This window comes from Ailuropoda melanoleuca, chromosome 4, assembly GCF_002007445.2.
Source record: "Ailuropoda melanoleuca isolate Jingjing chromosome 4, ASM200744v2, whole genome shotgun sequence".
Lineage (NCBI taxonomy): Eukaryota > Metazoa > Chordata > Mammalia > Carnivora > Ursidae > Ailuropoda > Ailuropoda melanoleuca.
The window spans coordinates 128712724-128732632 of NC_048221.1; positions in this window are offsets into that span (position 1 = coordinate 128712724).

Below are 19909 nucleotides of genomic sequence, written 5' to 3' on the forward strand. Positions count from 1 at the left end.
AATCAAGTATTATTATTGGAAGCGCTGCAAGAAAAATCTAATCTTTGGAGATTTTCGGCTCTATTTGCAGAACAAAGGGCCATGGGTATCATTCATCGTAAGTACTTTAGACATGTGAATCAAGAGTATCTAGACAGGGAGTGAGTATTTCTTGTTTGCCCATATTTCAACTAATAAGAACTTTGTATTTATTGGCATGACCCAAAAAAGCAATATGGTACTTTGGGGAGGAAAAAACCCACAAGATTTAGATTCTAGAATAAGGTAAAACTAAAATGGAACCTACCCAAACATTTTCAGCTGAGATTAAAACCCCTCCTGGCTATTTGAATAAATTGCTCTTTAAGTAATTAAAACTGTAACCTATGATCTTTAGTAAATTCTAGCAATTTCTCTGCAGTCAATTTCAAGTATTTTCTAACTGGCTTTTTTCCAAAGAGTACACCTGTGTGTTAGTTGAACAATGTCTTACTGAAAGATGAAATTAACTAATTTTGTTTGATTTGGATCTTGGTTAAAACTCTGAAGTTAGATATTTATATGCAGAGCCACATAAAGAATACTAGCTTAAATTATTCCACCAGGGACTATAATAAGATTTCCATTTAGCTAACAGAACATTAGAATATGCTTAGCTAATGAAAACAATTTATCTCTGTTTTTCTATCAAACACAAGAATTGGAGGAGGGGCAAAGAACTATTATTATAAGTATAGAACTTCTAGTATTTTAACTTTCTTCCCTTCCACGTTACATCCTCTTCCTAAATTTATTCCCTTTTGTTTCTGAACTTTGAAAAGACCTTGGTCTACTTTAATTCGTGAAAACCCAATAAAACATTGTTTTGACTTTAAATAATGGGTCTTTAATGCCTTTGATCCCCCTTTTCCATGTAAAATAAAAGCCTAATGATGCCTATAAATGGGAGGAATAAAGTTTATTTCAATAGCTATTTTCATTTTATGAGGTTAATTTAAGTTTTCACTTTTGTCCGTTAATTATATGGGATGTCACAAATGTTGGAAGATGGGATTTGTTTATGTTTCCAGTTTTGATCTCAGTTAGTCCTTGCTTTGTATGGAATTTACACACAAGAGCACGGGTGCCACCATCCACCCCTGTACCACCTTGAGAGTGCAGGTGTTTGCAGTAAGAATCCACTACCATTCACAACCGTACAATTCCTGAACAATCACACTTTCCATGGCCCCACAGTGGCCTCTAAGGAGCCCCCATCTTGCTGTCAGAGCATGCAAGCTCTCCTTACCCTCGGACATGTGGACTTTCTACAGCCTTGGTGGGGAGGAATGTGTCTGGTTTCCCATGCCATGCTCTCTGGGACCCAAACCTGGTCAAGATTGGGAGAGATACTCAAGTTTATGAGAGGAGACTTTTATTTTATTTTATTTTATTTTAAGATTTANGGACCCAAACCTGGTCAAGATTGGGAGAGATACTCAAGTTTATGAGAGGAGACTTTTATTTTATTTTATTTTTTTTAAAGATTTTATTTATTTATTTGACAGAGAGAGACAGCCAATGAGAGAAGAAACACAAGCAGGGGGAGTGGGAGAGGAAGAAGCAGGCTCATAGCAGGGGAGCCTGATGTGGGGCTCGATCCCAGAATGCTGGGATCACACCCTGAGCCGAAGGCAGGCGGTTAACGACTGGGCCACCCAGGCACCCCCAGAGGAGACTTTTAATTGTCCCTTGTATGCCTCCTTTATTACCTCCCTAGTTTTTGCAAACTGCCTCAGAGAAAGTAATAAATGTTTGTGAATTAAAAAAAAATATTCAGTTCTGTAATCAAAAAATTAGGGAAACAAATAAATGAGGATAAATGAAACCAAGTATGGAAACAGATACCATGTGAGAAACATCTTGGAAAAAAAAAAAGAGTAGAACACACGTGTACTAAAAACAGATTGGAATGGATGGAAAGCCCAAGTAGGCACTAAATATTCATGAGGCCTGTGAGCCATCAAATTTTCATGAGGCACTAAATAAATATTCATGAGACCTTTAATTAGCCACTTGGTGGTGGTGGTACCCATTTAACCTCCGTTTATTGTCAACCCACTACTCAGTTTGCAAGCTTGTTCTGCAACAGTAGTATTCATGGGACACTAGTGACCCACAGGGCTGATGCACAAAGAGTAGCATTTGCGTCTTTGAAGGGCATATGTTCTAAAACTTTAAACACATGCATACAAGAAAGTCCTAATCATATTAACATATATAAAAAGAACTCTTATAAATCAATAAGAAAATGTAAACACAATAAAAAATTGGCAAGCATTATAAACATGCAGATTCACAGTAAGAGAAATATGTTAAAGCATGCTTCAAAAGTACTTAAGATCAAAGAAAGAAAGACAGAGTCTTTCAGATACTCTCATAGCCACCCCCTTGTAGCTCCTCCAAGGTTGGGGGGACTAGGAAAAGGAAGGAAAATGCTGAACCCTCTTCTCCGTAGGCTGTGGGGACAGACAACCCAATGGTGGCTCTCCCGTCAGCACACATGTGGTTCCTTGGAGGGCCATGTACTTCTCAACTTTCATCCAGTTCACCAAAACAATATTTTTCTAAGCATTCCCAGAGATGTCTTTGTATGCTGCCTTATACACTTAGATTTCAGGTGGCTGCTTCTCTTCCGGTCCTTTTCCTGGAAAACTGAAGCTTCTGCCTCAAGGATTTCACTACCCTGAAGTCATGCACAAAGTGAGGAGAATGGACCACTCCACACTGTGCATCACCCTTTGTCACACAGATCCAAGAGAAGAAAACAGCTACAATTCTTGCAAGAGAGAAGTCTCTCATGGACCCTACTAAGGAGATTCAGTTGCAGAAGAAGCTAAAGGACCTCCTCTGCAAGGAGTCCCATGCTGTGATCCGGAGTACCCATTAGGGTTTTATCCCTCCATCCTTCCTTCATTTCCTTCATTCTTTTTCTACCTTCTCTTCAGTTTATAGCCTTGCTACTTAAAGTGGGGTCCAGCAATATGGCATCACCCGGCAGTTGTTAGAAATGAAGACCCTCAGTCCTACCCCAGACCCCCTTCATCAGAATCTGTATGTTAACAAGATCCTCTGGGTATTTGAAGGTACGTTAAAGTTGGAGAAGTACTGATTTCTAGAACAGAGTTTCTGGATTCTCCTGCTCCAGGCTTTCATGTCCACATGCATTCTTAGCTGGGGTGGCTCCTTTCTCTATCAGACTCCACCTCGTGCAAAGCTGTCCTTGGCACATTTTAGTCCCGTATCCCTTCTTTTCCGCTTTCTGTTACCCTTTCTTGTGACCTCTGGCCTTCCCTTCCTGTTGATAAATGTCCACTCAGGCTCCTCGGCTCCATTTACCCTCTTCCCAGAGAGGCTAGAAACACACTCCAAGGATCAGCTGGGACTGGCTTGAAGGACCCCGCCCTGCCTCTTCAAGTGCCAGATGTAATTTAATCATTCCCAGAGTTCAGAGGTTTATGACTTGTTTCTTGTCGTTCCAAATGTGCGGTCAAGATGCCCTGGTGTTGAGTTGGCAGGACTAATGGCTTATTTAAATATTTTCCAATTCTGCTCTTTCAGACCACTGCTTCCACATTGCTATCACTTGGAAATATGAATGTAGTGAAATCATGAGGCTTATATCAAGTTTGCTTTTAAACTCTTACACTGATTAAGTCATTATACCAGCAGTTTCTATGAACTAAATCTATTCTGAAAGAAGGAGTTTCTGGAACTGGGACCCAAAATCTTTCCATAGGTTCTTGGATGTACTTTGTGTGTGTGATTTTGTTTCCTAGACATGGCAAGAAAAATTGTATTTGAAATCCAAAAAGGTCATGGATGACTTTCTGTATTTCTGGGGTACTTGGAGAATCCACCTGCATCCCAGAGTGAAGTGCTTTTATCTGAATGAGCACACACACACACACACACGCACACACACACCCACGCACACACACACACACACACACACACGCATGCGTGCATGCACACAACTGCTATACCTTATTGTCCAAACTTTTTGTCCCCGTCAGAGATGGGAAAAAAAGGGTAATCTCTAGGGAAAAAATCAACTCTAAAACTGGCACTATTATGCATTTTATAGGCATTGGAATATCGAGGACAATTCAGTTGAAAAACATCACTAGTTACACAACTCAGATGACTGATGCTGTGGTTAAACAGGCCACAAAAGAAAAATATAGGTAAACTGGACTCCATTAAAATTAAAAACTTTTGGGGGTGTCTGGGTGGCTCAGTCAGTTAAGCATCTGACTCTTGGTTTCAGCTCAGGTCCTTATCACAGGGTCCTGAGATCGAGCCCCACCATGCTGATCTCTGCTCTCAGGGCAGAGTCTGCTTGTCCCTCTCCTTCTGGTCCTCCCCGCACTCATGTGCACTCTCTCTCTCTCTTTCTCTCTCTCAAGTAAATGAATAAATAAAATCTTTTTAAAAATTAAAAACTTTTCTGCATCAAAAGACACTATCAACAGAGTGAAAAGGCAGCCACAGAAAGAGAAACAGTCTTTGCAAATCCTATCTCTGATTAAGAGGTTTATATCCAGAAAATATAAGGAATACCTACAACTTAACAACAGAAAAGCAAAGAACTCAATTAGAAAATGGGCAAGGGATTTGATAGACATGTCTCCAAAGAAGATCTACAATGTCCGATAAGCAGGTAAAAAGATTCTCCACATCACTAGTCATTAGAGAAATACAAATCAATACCACAGTGCAGTGCCCCGCCCCCTCACAACTACTAGAATAGTTATAACTGACATGTTTAAAACAGCAGGTATTGGGCAGGATGTGGAGAAATTGGAACACTTGTGCTTTGCTGGTGGGAACGTAAAATGGTGCAGCCGCTCTGGAAAATAGTTTGTTGGTTCCCCAACAAAACTAAACAAAGAATTACCATATGGAACCAGCAATTCCACTCACAGGTATACATCTGAAAACAGGGACTCTAACAGATACTTGTATGCCAATGTTCATAGTAGTGTTGTCCACAAGAGCCAAAAAGTGGAGATAACCTGAGCGTCCATCAACAGATGAACAAATAAACAAAATGTGACATATACATACAATGGAATATTGTTCAGTAATAAAAAAGGTCTTTCTTTGCCTGACACTTTTTGTTCCTTTTGAGCACTAAGGCATTTTAGAATGATTTTATTTGCTTGCATTAAATACCAGCTCCTTTCATTATTAGCTGTGTGATCTTAGGTGTGTTTCTATGCTTCTCTGAACATCTTATTCTTCTTGTTAAAAAAAAAGAGAGAGAGAGAGAGATTTACTGTGAATCCATTTAACCTGCCCTACTCTGTGAGTTTCTTGAAGACGTGGTGTGATCCCTGCCTGGTGGAGATGTTGCGAGGATCAGGCATCAGGGTGTTACGTGGCCCAACGTCCAAGGCTAAATCCACAAATAAACAATATCAGCGCCTAAGAGTTCTGAAGGACCAGGAGGGGAAAGCCCTGGAGGACACAGTCCTGGAGAAAGAGTTTACATTCGTGTGTGTGCATGTGTGTGCACATAGGTATATGTGTGCACACAGGTATATGTGTGCATGTGTATGCTGCTTGGGGGGAAGGGAAACTCCACGTCAACAAGTGCCAGGCTTGCAGGGATATAGCCGTTGGGCAGAAACCTGTCCTTTAACACGGCCTCCTTTTGCGTTTCCTGTATCCACCAATGCTTTTTCTTTTTACTCCAAAAACTGCCGGTATAATCCCAGAATCACCAGAGCAGTGCGATTTTCTAAGAAAACAGTTTAACTAAAGCCACTTGCCCTAAAACCAACCTCTCTAAAGAGAATTTGCATACAGGCAACTTGCTCACACTGCTAGTTCCACCTACCTGGATTGGGGTTTTGGGGGGGGGTTTGTTTTGTTTTTTTAATAACTATTAGAGCTCTTTCTATGAAGGAATTTTTTTTTCTAATTTTTTTTCTGTCTCAGTCACTTGCTAAAGACATCTCTTATTTTCATGTTTCTGATAAACATATCTGTGGTTGTTCCCTATACGATTCACCAATTTGATCACTCTTGAGATTTCTACCTGCTTGATTCTTTGTTTCTTTATTTCTATGCGTCTCTCTGGGATTACAGACACAAACCACCCCTCCTGTGGTTGATGCATTGAATGCTGCGTTACTATCGAGACAGAGACAAACCATTCTGCAGAAAGCCTCCTAGTGGAAAGTTGGTACTATGTGCTTCTAGCTTCGTAAAGTGGAAAAATAAAATGACAATTTCTGTGTGGGTGTGCGCTTTAAACCCACTTGGCGAGGGCAAGCTTCGGTAGCCCACATGTGTGGGCAGAGACCAGGCAACAGGTTTTCTGACTCCAGACTCAGTGTGTCAATTAAGCACTCCACACGGCATCCATTAATAATTTTGTAAATGTACTAATTATGCTGCTAATTCATTAAATAAGACACAGTTGATCTGCCATTTGCCCAAACAATCTCATTTGCACTTCCAAAATGTCATTTCTTGTTACCACTACCACTTTAATGGAAAGGAAACTTGATTGAATGGATGAGCAAATTAATTATGTAAAGCAGGGTTTAAAAACTCAGTCCAGTAACGGAAGAAAAAAAAGAAAAGAAAAACCGAGACCAAAAAACAGTTGAACAAAGTAACGAAGAAACATCCTCCTTTAGAACGTATAAGCCAGTCATTCTCAGATGGGGGAGATCCTGTACCCCCCCATGGCACATCTAGAAATGTCTAGAAAATTGTTATTGTCACATTGGAGAGAGGGTGCTGCTGGCATCTCATAGGCGAGGTCACGGAGGCTGCTAAAACGTCCTACAATGCACAGGAGAGTCGCTCACAAGAAGGGACTGTCTGACCCAAGATGTCGATAGTTGCTGAGGTAGAAAATCCCAGACTGAAGGGCTGCCGATACAAGGAGCTGAAAATGGGATGTACTCTCTGAGGACTAACTGGTCTTGAAGGGATAGTCTTCTCTGTGTAATCTGTTTTCCCAATAGGCCCTTCACATGTTTTGCCATTTACAGCCAAGCCCCTATGACAGAAAGACATCCATGTTCCTATGTTCGTTTTCTCAGCCTGCCGTCTTGGGTGAGGTTGTGTCTCTAGTCTGTTTTCTCTGGCACAGCCTCCTTTCCATCAACTCTCTTTATATGAGCTCAACTCTTGCTCTCAGAGGAGAGGAAGGCCATTATGGACCAAGTTCTGTCCCTGCTCCCAGAGGCGGTGCCTGGGCGAGGCTCCCAGTTCAGGCAGAGTGGGAGGGCTCTCTGGCTCAGTCTACTCCCTTTCGGGCCAAGGCCAGCCCAGCAACCAATGGAGGGGGGGAGTTCTCTGTTTCTTTCTGTATTTCCTTCCAACACCATGCTCCCGGGTCTCTGCTCTTCGTCCTCTTCCTTCCCTCACCCCTGCTTCAGACAACCGGTGGAATCTTTACCCCTGACTTTCTGACCAGCCCACCCCATGCGTTTCTAGACCTTGGGACTCCTTTCTTTCAATCTTCCTTTTAAACCCCATTCTCAGATAGGATGACTCAGGAAAGAGTCAGGAAGTTGACGACTGATAAATAGTGTTGGACCCCTTCTAGGCAGAGCTGCCTTTTGGCAAAGGACTTTGCCTTAACTCACGGGCTAACAGTGGGCTATCAGGCATGTAACAAAGTGCTTTCCCATGATTCACCCTATTGGCTTCCAGATCTCCTTTCTTCCACTAGGAGAGCAAGGGATTTTTAATGCTCAGTGGAAAACATGCTCAGAGCTCCAGCTGACCCAGCTGGCTGCTAATGGTGCCTGCAATGAGACACAGGGCTGCAGACCCAAGCCCAGTCTTCTCAGTGAAGAGACACCTGCACCTGCTAGGCAGGGGTGGGGTAGAACCCTCTTGGTATATCCCAGGGTTTTCAGCTGGCATTTCCCAGACAAGAGCGTATATCAGTAGCCCCTCTCCCGCTTGCACCAAAAGGCAGACAGCCCAGCCACCCAGAAGGGGACTCCTGTCCCCCACTCTGGGGAAGGCATTCCTTTTTCTCCCCTTCAGTCTCTGGCACTTGGAGCTGTAAGGTTTGATGCCAGTTGGAGTCCTAAGCTCTCCTTTGTGAAAGCCTGACCTGCAGTCGTGCAGTCAGCCTCTTCCTCTATGAGAACACGCCCCAGCAGATGCCCGCTCCTCCGGGAAGGGCCGCCAAGCTTCCACTCATTTTGTGCTTACGTGCTCTCTCATTCCTTCCTTCAAGTTCTCACTCGCTTCTCTCGCCTCACCCAGTAAAGGTTATTATAAAAAGGCAACACAAAACTTAGAATTTCATTTCAGGCAAAATGCAAAAATTTAAGAAATGGCCTAAAGATTCCTAAGAAGCCCTCAGGCTGGTGGGGGGGACAATTAAATACAGTCTGAGAAATGCTCTAATGGATCATGTGCTTGCTCACGAGACAACAAGAGCCCTGTGGAGGGAGAGACTACCCGGGCGAGAGGTTGGGTATGGTGGAGTGGGGCGGAAAGGCTAGTATGAAGACAAAGAAAAAGTCGATGATCAGACAATGTGTATCAAAATATTTTCCCAGTGCAATGTCCAAGGTAGGCACTCAACAAATACTTATTGAAGTTGATGTTTCCAAGATCTGGAGTGTAAGTGACTGGTGATGACATTCACTGGGATCAGGAAAAGAAAACTGGGCATTGGAGGGAGATAATGGGGTGAGCAGTGGGCCATGTTGTGTTTGAGGTGTTTAAGAAAGCTCCAGGTGGAGATAACTAATTGGCATTGGACATGCAAATCTGAAGCTCAGGAGAGAGGTGCAGGACAGAGAGGAAATCATCAGTGTTAGAGCACAGGTGAAACCACAAAAGTAAATGACATCTTCTGAGAACCAGAAAACTCATGGTCCCTCAGGGATTCTTGTGTTTTCTCCTTTAATTGATTAATTCCGTATTTTGTAACAGCCCCCACTGTACAACATGTGGGAGGAAGAAATGGCTCGGCCCACAACAAGCTCGACATGCGGTTAAACTGTGTGCGTGCTCATTCATGTGCACGCATGTGCGCAAATACCCAACTGCACTATAATCTGTAAGCACTGATTTCTGCAGGTGCGTAAAGAACAGCGAGCCTGCTTCTGTCTTAGAAGTACAGATTAAGGTGGGAGATCGTGGAATTGTTCACAAAAGTTACAAAAACAGAGGCTTGAAAGCTAAATGGGTTTGGAGTTTTTGTTGTGGTGGTGGCTGGTTTTCTCCAGGTAGCAGGGGCCACATAGTCAAAGATATGAGGCACAAGAAAGCCCAAGTGTGAACTGTTTGAACACCAGCAGCAGCGTCCCAGAAGGGTCTGAGATGAGTGTGACAGGTCTGGATTTGTGTTTGGGGAAGACACTTCTGGGGGCAAGTGTGGCTGTTGGATTAGAGCCTGGAAAGATGCCTGAGCAAAGAACCTTACGCCAAGGTACCTTCCTTCCCATCCCGTTGTCTACCCCACAAGGGCCTCAGGAGGGCTGGGCTTTGAAGACCTACACGTGTGAATGGGCTGAACCTTTACAACATGCTGTGGACCTGAGCACGTGAGCGTACATACGAATATGCCATTGCAGCCAGACGAATGCAGGGAAGGCATGGACTCAGGATTGTGGGGGAATATAAGGCTGCTCAAGAAAGGAGCTCACTGATTTGGTCCACTTTGTACTTACAAGTCTTGATTTATCACAAATACGATTTCGTTCAGCGTTAGTAGGTTTACACTTAACTTCCTAAATCCCCTTCTGTGTTCTAAAGAGTTGTTTCACGTGTCAACACCGGACCTGGCCCAACCCCAGCCCCAGCTATAGGGAAAATGCAAAGCTCTTTACCTTGAGGGGACCCAAAGGAAAAGTGCCTGAACTCAGCAGAGATGCTCTCACCGGGCTTTACACTTAGTAACTTGCATTTTTAACAACGGTTAACACAGAACTTCCTGCTACGAAATTCAAGTAGGATCTGCAAAGAACTTTTACAACCTAATACAGTCCCTAAATGGTATCTCAGAATATGCTTTAACCACCTAGACAAGACTCAGGCGTTTTAACTATCCAAAACCATTTTTTTTTATTTTTTTATTTTTTTAAGATTTTATTTATTTATTTGACAGAGATAGAGACAGCCAGCGAAAGAGGGAACACAAGCAGGGGGAGTGGGAGAGGAAGAAGCAGGCTCATAGTGGAGGAGCCTGATGTGGGACTTGATCCCAGAACGACGGGATCACGCCCTGAGCTGAAGGCAGACGCTTAACCGCTGTGCCACCCAGGAGCCCCCAAAACCATTTTTAAAGCGCTGATTTAATTGCTGTTGTGTGTAAATGTGTTCTCACACCTGTGCTTTAAGCATTTTGCACCTATGTAACCAAATGAACCGGAGACTGAATTTCTAATTTTTTAAGAGCCAAGACATGAGAATGGGGGATTTTGTTCCACGGTCCAAGATGCACACGCCCTAGCATGTCTGGCAACAGAGAGATGCATAGCCACAAAAAAGACCGTCCTTTGCAGCGCTGGGATACTCCTTCTACCCGTTAATTTTCTCTCAGAGAGTAAAAATGCATTGTTCCATCTGGGCCTTGGAAAGTGACCTCCATCCTGCAGTGGATGATGGTGTCAGGCCAGGCTCTGCATCAGGAAATTTTCAGCGATGACCACCTAGTATGTGCTGCCTGAGTCCCATCTATGTCTGCCTTTGTTCTCAGCATCTCCTCTCCCCTGGTCTACGAGCACTGTCCCAAAGGGAGGTTTCTGAAATTTCCTGCTCAGTAGAATAGAAACGCACACTGGCTCTCCAGAGCACTGTCATCCATTGACTCAGTGCAGCGTGCAGAAGAGAAGTGTTTCCTCTAGGAAATCCCCAGCAGAGTCCAGCAGGATCGGAACTTTCACTGCATATGAGAGTACATGCTGAGGGTCTCCCTAGTAAGAGATGAAAATCCACCCCGCTAACCAGGACAGTCAGTGTTACCATAGACTCCCCCCAAGGGCTTTATTATTCCACAAAGCTTATTTTCACCTTATATCTGAATTTTAAAAAGACATTTTAACCCCAGGAAGTCTCTTCTAATGTTCACCGAATTAATTACATTTAAAAATATTTGTAACATCAACCTACTATTTGTATCAACAGATGAAACTAAACCCATTTACCTTTTTCTTTCTTCTTAGGCTTTATTTTCTCCTGATGCTAGAACAGGAAAGAGCACTGGATAAAGAGTACCAAATTCTGTATTTCAGTCTGAACTCTGCCAGTAACACTGGAAAGATTTGAAGGTCAATTAACCCTTCCAGGGCTCAGGTTCCTCTCAAAAGGCACAGAAGCTTTCTAAGCTGCTTGTCCCACAAAACTGTTGCGAGCACCAGACAGGAACCGTGTCTGTGAACGCAATCTAAATCCCATCGTAAACCACAGGAAAGAGAGTTTCAAATTTTCCATGGACATTTCACATCAAACATCATGTCATTTCAATGTACTTAGTTTCCTTTGATATTGTCCATAGCTTTGGCCCTAAATAGTTCACATTCTTAGATTTAATTTAATAATAATCTGACAGGGCCACCTGGGTGGAAGCGTCTGCCTTCAGCTCAAGTCATGATCTCAGGGTCCTGGGATCGAGTCCTGCATCAGTCTCTCTGATCAATGGGGAGTCTGCTTCTTCCTCTCATGCTCCCTCTGCGCTCTCCCCGCCTCCTCTCTCAAATAAATAAATAAAAATAAAATCTTTTTAAAAATAATAATAATTATCTGACAGCTGTGTTTCCTGCTATATTTATAGCCAACTACGAAGACAATAATTATTCCCTTTCTCAACAGGGAACTAAAGACTGTGATGGTTTTAATCCATATTTAAATCTGTTTAAATTATGTAGTATCGGACCATGATTGAAACCATTCCAACACGGCCCCATGTACTGTCTCCTACTGTTGGATTGTGCTTTGGGCCCACCAACACTGACGAAGCAAACACTCTGTAGAGAGCTAGCCGCGGAGACCACGCAGCTGCTGGGAACTAAGAATTGAGTGAAAAGGTTAAGGGGGAGCATACCTTATGGATTGTGAGTTTTGAGAGCACTTTGAAGGGAAATCTTTTTTTATGCAAAACGTAATTTTAGATTTCCACACTTTATCATTAAAAATGACAATGACTTTCAAAATGTGTCTTTGGCAGTGGAGATTATATTTGGTCTGGTAAAAATCCTGGCAGATTTCTCTTTTAATCAACAGCTCATCTAAAACCTTTTACCAAATTCAGAATGTGAGAGAAATGACAATGAAGTCTAGAGGGTAGGAAAACCAAAATCAGCTGATAAGAAACTAAGCTTTGCTCGGATGCTGCCTGTGCAAAACCGTATGTACTTCTGTGTCCAACGGCACACAGCAACGTCCGTGGTGCTGAATGCAAAACTCCAGGTGCAAGGAGCAATGATTAAACTAGATCTGGTCCAGGAACAGACACTGGGACGAGAAAGAGGGATTTTCCAAAACTCTTGAGTTTTGTTTTCATCTGTAATCATCTTGCAAATAAATAGAAATTCTATTATGTGAAATCCTGGCACCTTTTTGGCTACAAAAGAGCCATGTGTACAATTACGATGAGCTATTACACCTTGTCGATTCTAGAGCACAGAGAAAGAAGTACAGGTGCCTTCGAATGGTTAATGATCTCCTAATGAAGTGCATTTCTGCATTGATAGGGACAATTTAAATATTTCTAACTATTTGAGTTTCATTTCTCTGTTCAACAAGTATCTGTAATATTGAATAGTATGCTTCTGTTTGGGTTTATCTTGAGGAAATTTGAATTGTCTGAATATTTGCTAATCACGTACAGATTTCAAGTGCCATATTTTCAAATTAAGCTTGCTTTTGTTTGAGATCTTTCCTTTAAAAATATATAGATTTTAGCTAAGTAATACATATTTTATTGTATTTTAAGCAAAGACAGAAGGAAGCTTTGAGGAAAAAGTAGCATGCACGTTTCAATAGCTGTAAAGGAAAATAGTGTGATTAGCCAAAAGGATTGACAGGTTGTAAGACAACAGGCTTAGGAACTGGGTAGCTAAAACACACTGTCTTCTTCAAGGGCTGCATAGAATAGATTAGCTTATTTATATTTCCAGCAGTATGTTAGATTCAATCCTCTGAATGACTCTTAATAAACACCACCAAAATTTCTGAATAAAATATTTTTATTCACTTTCTTAACTTGACAAAAAGGTCAGGAATCTTCAGAAGAGGGGAAAAAATGGGGAACTAAACAAATACCTAAGTCAGCTAAATGAAAGCACGTAAGCGCCAGAAGAAAACACACGTGAGCACCACTTTAACCTCAATGTAGAAAGAGACTTTCTTGCCCTAACTCAAAATCCGGAGGCAATAAAACTGGGAGAAAATATTCATGACAGGTGTCACAGATTAAGGGCNAAAGCACGTAAGCGCCAGAAGAAAACACACGTGAGCACCACTTTAACCTCAATGTAGAAAGAGACTTTCTTGTCCTAACTCAAAATCCGGAGGCAATAAAACTGGGAGAAAATATTCATGACAGGTATCACAGATTAAGGGCTCATAGATCTAGTTTTAAAATTTGGGAGGGAAAAAGGGCAAAAACACAGACAAATCACAAAAAGAGATAAAAATGACTCCAAAACATGAAAAGATGTCGTCCTTATTCAAGATAGGAAAAATAGAAGTAAAACCACACTGAAATACCGTTTCTTACCCAATAGATTAGCACAATTTAAAAATGTGGCAATGCACTCTGTTGTCAAGGCTGTGGGAAATTGATGGTTTTGTACATTGCTGGTAGAACAAGGGGGAAGGACTCCGTAAAGAGAGCAGTTTGGCAATACCTAACAGAACCACGTATGCTTCTTCACCCCCTACATCTCCCTACTAGAATGTACCTAGAAGATACCCCTCCAATAACACGAACATTCATGTGCACAGAACTATTCATGGCAGCATCTTTTGTAACTACAAAATGTTGGAAACTACCTGAACATCCAAGCACAGGAGATCAGTTGAATCAACTTTGGTGTATACACTCAATGGAATACTATGCAGCCGTTAAAAATGAGGGCAATCACTGCGAACTGCTGTGAATTTATTTCTAGGAGATATTAAGTGAAAAAAAGCAAAATGCTGAAGAGTATACTACCCTTTGTGAAAGGCTTNAATCACGGCGAACTGCTGTGAATTTATTTCTAGGAGATATTAAGTGAAAAAAAGCAAAATGCTGAAGAGTATGCTACCCTTTGTGAAAGGCTGAAAAAAAATAAATAAACATATATGCCTCTACTTGTCATTACAAAACGAAATACAGGACGCATTCACCAGAAAACAATGAAGTCAGTTAACAGCAAGGAGGGAGAATGGGGGGTGTAAAGGACACGAGAGGGAGTGAAATATCTTCGACTTTTGAAAGCATTTCATTATCCTCCGTGCTCAAAAAGGAAATAAATCAATCAGAGCAGGAACAGGGTTGTGGAAGCAGGGAGACCCCTAAAACTGAAAGAAACAGACACAGAACATGAGAATGAGAAGAGAGAGGAAAGAAAGTACACAGGAGAAACCTGGTAGGGTAAAACATTACCAACAGATGTATTGGGTTGAATAACATCCCCCCAAGAATTCGTGTCCTTCCTGGAACCTCAGAATGGGACCTTATTTGGAAATAGGGTTGTTGTAGGTGTAATTAAGGTGAGGTCATACTGGAGTAGGATGGGCTCTTAATCCAGTGTGACGGTGTTCTTATAAGAGGAGAAGGGACACACAAATGGACATGACTAAGAAAAGATGATGTGAAGATACGCCAGGGAGAAGGGCACATGATAAAGGAGGTGGAGTTTGGAGTGGTCTGTCCACAAGCTGAGGGATACCAGGGTTGCCGGCAGCAGCCAGGAGGGCACTAACAGTTGCTCCACAAGAGCCTTCAGAAAGAGTAGGGCCCTGTCAACACCCTGACTTTGGACTCCAGCCTCCAGAACTGTGAGAGAATAAATTTCGGCTATTTTAAGCGACCTAGTCTGTGGTCATGTGTTACAGCAGCCACGGGAAACGAATACAATAAGCAGATCTCAGTAAAGGGAATAGAGGGTATTCCTTGTACTGGTTTTGTTATGCAACTTCTTCTAAATTTGAAAGTATTTCTAAATAAAGGCAAACAACAAAAACAAAAAATAAAACAATAAGACTTCTGAGAATCTTAGGGGATTTGTCCAATTCATTGCAGTCCCTCAGGGAGCCTAGAAATTTGTGAGTGTGACTTTGGTCTAATGGAGAGGCTTGTAAATTGATACAGGAAATCTTACAACGTTTTTGAAGGAATTGTATCAACTTAGACTGAAAGTAACAAAGAGAACATAAATGAAAAGAGGACTCTGTACTCCCAGACTGCTATGGGCAGGAAACAGCCCTAGAAAACTCCGTAGCTTCCATATTACTCAGCCATCAGAAAGGATGAATACTCACCATTTGCACAGACACAAATGGAACTGGAGGGGATTATGCTAAGTGAAACAAGTCAAGCAGAGAAAGACAATTATCGTATGGTTTCACTCATATGTGGAACATAAGGAAAGCATGGAGGACCACAGGGGAAGGGAGGGAAAACTGAATGGGAAGGAATCAGAGAAGGAGACAAATCACGAGAGACTCTGGACTCTGGGAAACAAACTGAGGGTTACAGAAGGGAGGGGGGTAGGGGGATGGGGTAACCAGGTGATGGGTATTGAGGAGGGCACGTGTTGTGATGAGCACTGGGTGTTATACACAACTAACGAATCATTGAACACTACATCAAAAACTAATGATGTCCTATACAGTGGCTAACTGAACATAATAAATAAATACATACATAAATAAATAAATACTTACCATATACCAAAAAAAGTAGAATAGATTTTTAAAAAAAAGAAAAAAAGGCCATCTTTTATGGAAAATGACAGGGGACTCACAGGGCGGAACCAAGAGCAAATGGTCCTGGAGAACAACTCCCAGGCAATCCGACTGAGCCCTAAGCAAGGAACACGTGACATGCACCTGGCTGAATTTCAGAATTACTCTGAACAAGTAACTGCTGTGTACTCTCGTGTCTCCTGTTTGGGGATGGGAGTGTCTATAGCAGCTGACTTACGTGTGTCTCACTCTTTCGGGCTGAGTGCATAAGGGACAGAAAACTTGCCTCTTCTCTCCACAGGGCTTCAGGTTAAACAGAATGACACTCGAGGAATTGTACCCGAGGAACAGTACCCCACAGAGGAGCTTCATCTGCACCCGGACCTGGTCTAGATGGTGAGATCCTGACTTCAAGCTGACTGTTAACCGGGTGAGAACTGGTGGTCTAGGGGACGAGGGATGGGTATATTTTGCATACGTGAGGGATGGCAACTCTTGTGGCCAGAGAGCAGACTGGGACAGGCAGAGGGAGGGTCTTTTCCAACTATGGGCACGACAATACTGTCATTTCACTTGCTCTCCTTACTATGTGACTTTGACTCTTCTCCCATCAATAGAGGTCTGTAAGCAGGTTGCGAGACGTAGCAAGTGAAAATGCAAGAAACGCAAATAACTTTTTAGCGTATGTATGACCCCAAAATTGCATGTGACACATTTAATGCTAAAAAGGTTGTTATTTATCTGAAATTCAAATATAACTATTTTATTCGGCAATCCAGAATTCCTCCCCCTTAAGTTGGTGGACTTGTGATTACGGCAGGGATGCTGCTATGCGAGTTCCTGGGCAAGGTCATGATGGATAGTACAGCTGCCTGGTCCTCTTCTTCGGTTGTTTGCTGTTGGAACATAGTCACCGTGCTGGGAGCAAGCCCACGTAGCCTGTGGTCCACACGGAGGGCAACAAGGCTGCTGGCCAAGAGTTCTGGCTAAGCCCCAGACAGCAGCTGGCAGCAACTTGCTGGCCATGTGTGAGAGCGATCTTCAAAGTGGATCTGGGGGCGCCTGGCTGGCTCAGTCAGTGGAACGGTGACTCGATCTCTGGGTTGTGAGTGCAAGTTCCACGTTGGGTGCAGAGATGGCTTAAAAAAATAAACTTTGGAAAAAAAAAAAAAAAGAGTGGATCTTTACTCCAGCACATCGCTGAGCTGGCCCACTCTGCCACTAAGTTTTAGGGTTGTTTGTCATGTAACAATAAGATAACTAGAAAAACAGGTCATATGTTATATTAATCAGGGTTCCCCAGAAAAATGAAACCAACAGTATAAATATATACACACAGCATATATATATAGAGAGAGAGACCAAGAGAGATTGAGAATTCAAGGAATTGGCTTAAATGATTGTGGAAGCTTGGCAAGTCCTAAATCTGCAGGGTGAGCCAGAGGCTGGAGACCCAAGGAAGAGTTGCAGCTTCAGTCCAAAGGCAATCTTGTGCCAGATTCTCTCTTGCTTGGGGGTAGGGGGCAGTCAATCTTTGGTCTATGAAGGCCTTCCTCTGATCAGATGAGGCCCACCTGCATTATGGAGGGTAATCAAAGTCTACCAATTTAAATGTTAATCTCATCCAAAAAACATCTTCACAGAAATATACAGAATAACGTTTGACCAAATATCTTGGCACCGTGGACCAGCCAAGTTGACATATAAAATTAACTATTACACACATCAAAGGCTTGTAGCTCATTATTTGTCTAAAACACCACTTTTCTTCTGGGCCTAGAGAGGTCTTGACGCTTTTGTATATATGACTTCATAGGAAATGACAGACATACATGTTCTTTGCTGCCAAGATTTACCATGATTGGCATTGAAATCACAACTCTGGGGTGTAACATTCATTAGATGACAGAACAGGTTTGAACAATCCCTTTAACACCATACAGAGGACCATACAGAGAATGACCCACGTGGCAGGTGTCTCTCTCTGAACCCCATAAACTATGAGAGGAAGGCAAGTTACAGCCTTGATAAGAGGCATACGTGTTTAAGGCTTTGACACTGACGACCAGTGTCCAGAGAGAAAAATGGATGGGAGGGTTACTTCGTACTTCCACTCACCCCTGACCCGTGGAAATGGAGGCGGGGGGAGAACCCTCAGTGCCGCTCCAGCAGCAGTTCCAAAACGTACCTAGCAAGGGACAGACATGACAGGAGTATATCTTCCCATCCTGCAAGAATCACATGGTGGAGGGTTTTGCTTCAAGGAGGCCTTTCTATCATTCTCTTACCTCTCCACTTTCATGACTTCTTCAGGCCCCACCCCTCATCTTACTTAGCTGAAACATTTTTTCTTCTTTGAAAGAAAAAAAGGGGGGGGGACTCTTTATGCTATATTCCAGAAAATATTTAAAAACCTAAACCAAAGGTCACAAGACTTTTGTTCTCACCACAAGACTTACTGACCAGGACTCTACCTTCCCTCAGAGGGATCATGGGTTGTCCTAGGACATCAAGAAAGAGATCGTTCCACACCGTGTGATTGGGTAGAGCCTGATCAAAAGCTCTGGAAAGAACATCATAACAACTCCAGGGGCCATTGGTAGCATGTTGACTGCTGCAAGGGAGTTTCTCTTTGAGAAGTCAGCCCCAAGAGCAAGTGTCTTAGCTCCTCAACCAGGGGATACTCACAAGGAGACTAGAAGTCCTGTGAGCACTGGCTTAACTCCTTAATGGCTCATGGGTAGTGAACAGCTTGGCTGCTTGCTCAAGTGAGCACTGAATGGTCTCCTGATGCCATCTCTCTTCCTCTCCCATGGTCCATCCCACTCCCCCCACATTCTTCTCCAATTAATCGTATCTTCTCCCTTTCTCTCTCAATCCCCCTCACCTAAGGAACATCTCCAACCTTCCTCTTACCACATAATCTTCCAGTCTACAGTCCAGGTACTGTAGGGGGGTTCCTCCCCTTTCTCTGAAACTTAGAGTTTTGAAACACAAAAGCAAGAATTGCCTTCTTTCTGTTTTCAGCTGTGTCTTTCCTACCCTGCTGCAGGGAATGCAAAATGCCCACTCAACCAGGTGGGAGGAGGGCCAGAAGGACACACGAGGGACGAAACTGGATGAGTTATAGTTCAACAACATTATACCATGGGCATGCTCATTTCGAAAGCACATAGTAGGTATGAGACACCAATGACCCAGTCAAGGTGAGAGGCAACTTAGCAGACTCCATCCGCAGCTACACCCAGACCCAATATTTCTCCTTCAAAGTGCTGTTTATTCATTCATTCATTCACTCACTCGATGACGTTAGTATTTTCAAATTTTATTTTGTTAACTACCTTGAGTAAAGGAAGAGTGATGCCTAAAATATCTAATAAAATGAGTAAAGAAAAAAATCACTTTGGAAATGGACATAATTTTCAGAGTCAACAGAGGTCAGAAATAATATTGAATGAATAAGAATCCAAGTTCAAATTATCATGCTGAACGGAGGAAACGCTTGTGAAGAACAAAGGAAAATATCAGCACTGACTGTAGGGTACCAGGCCGTCAATGCAGCCAATGCTGATAGAAGCAAGCGTTCATCTGTCAGCACGTGGGGTCAGATATGGAAATGCCACATGCCTCCCAACGGAGGACCAACTGTACCAAAGGTATTTTCCCAACAAAGCCTTAGTTACAATTATAGTAAAACATCAAAGAAAAATGATTACAATGAAAATACAAGCTACTTTCCTTCAGGAGAAACTGCTTGGTAGATGGAGTTAGGGAGTGGGAGGGACTTACGTGTTGGAATCTCATTCACAGGAACTTGGAAAAACAGATGAAGAAGTTATTAAAATTGCCATTCTCCCAACCTTTACTATTTATGCTGACTCATGGATGCCCTTGCAAACTTGATTAAAAAAAAAAACCTGCGGATTTCTTCTCCCTAAAAATACATAAACATGCAATTTTTAAATTCTATTTAATTTCATTGAAAATTGATTTGTTCAGT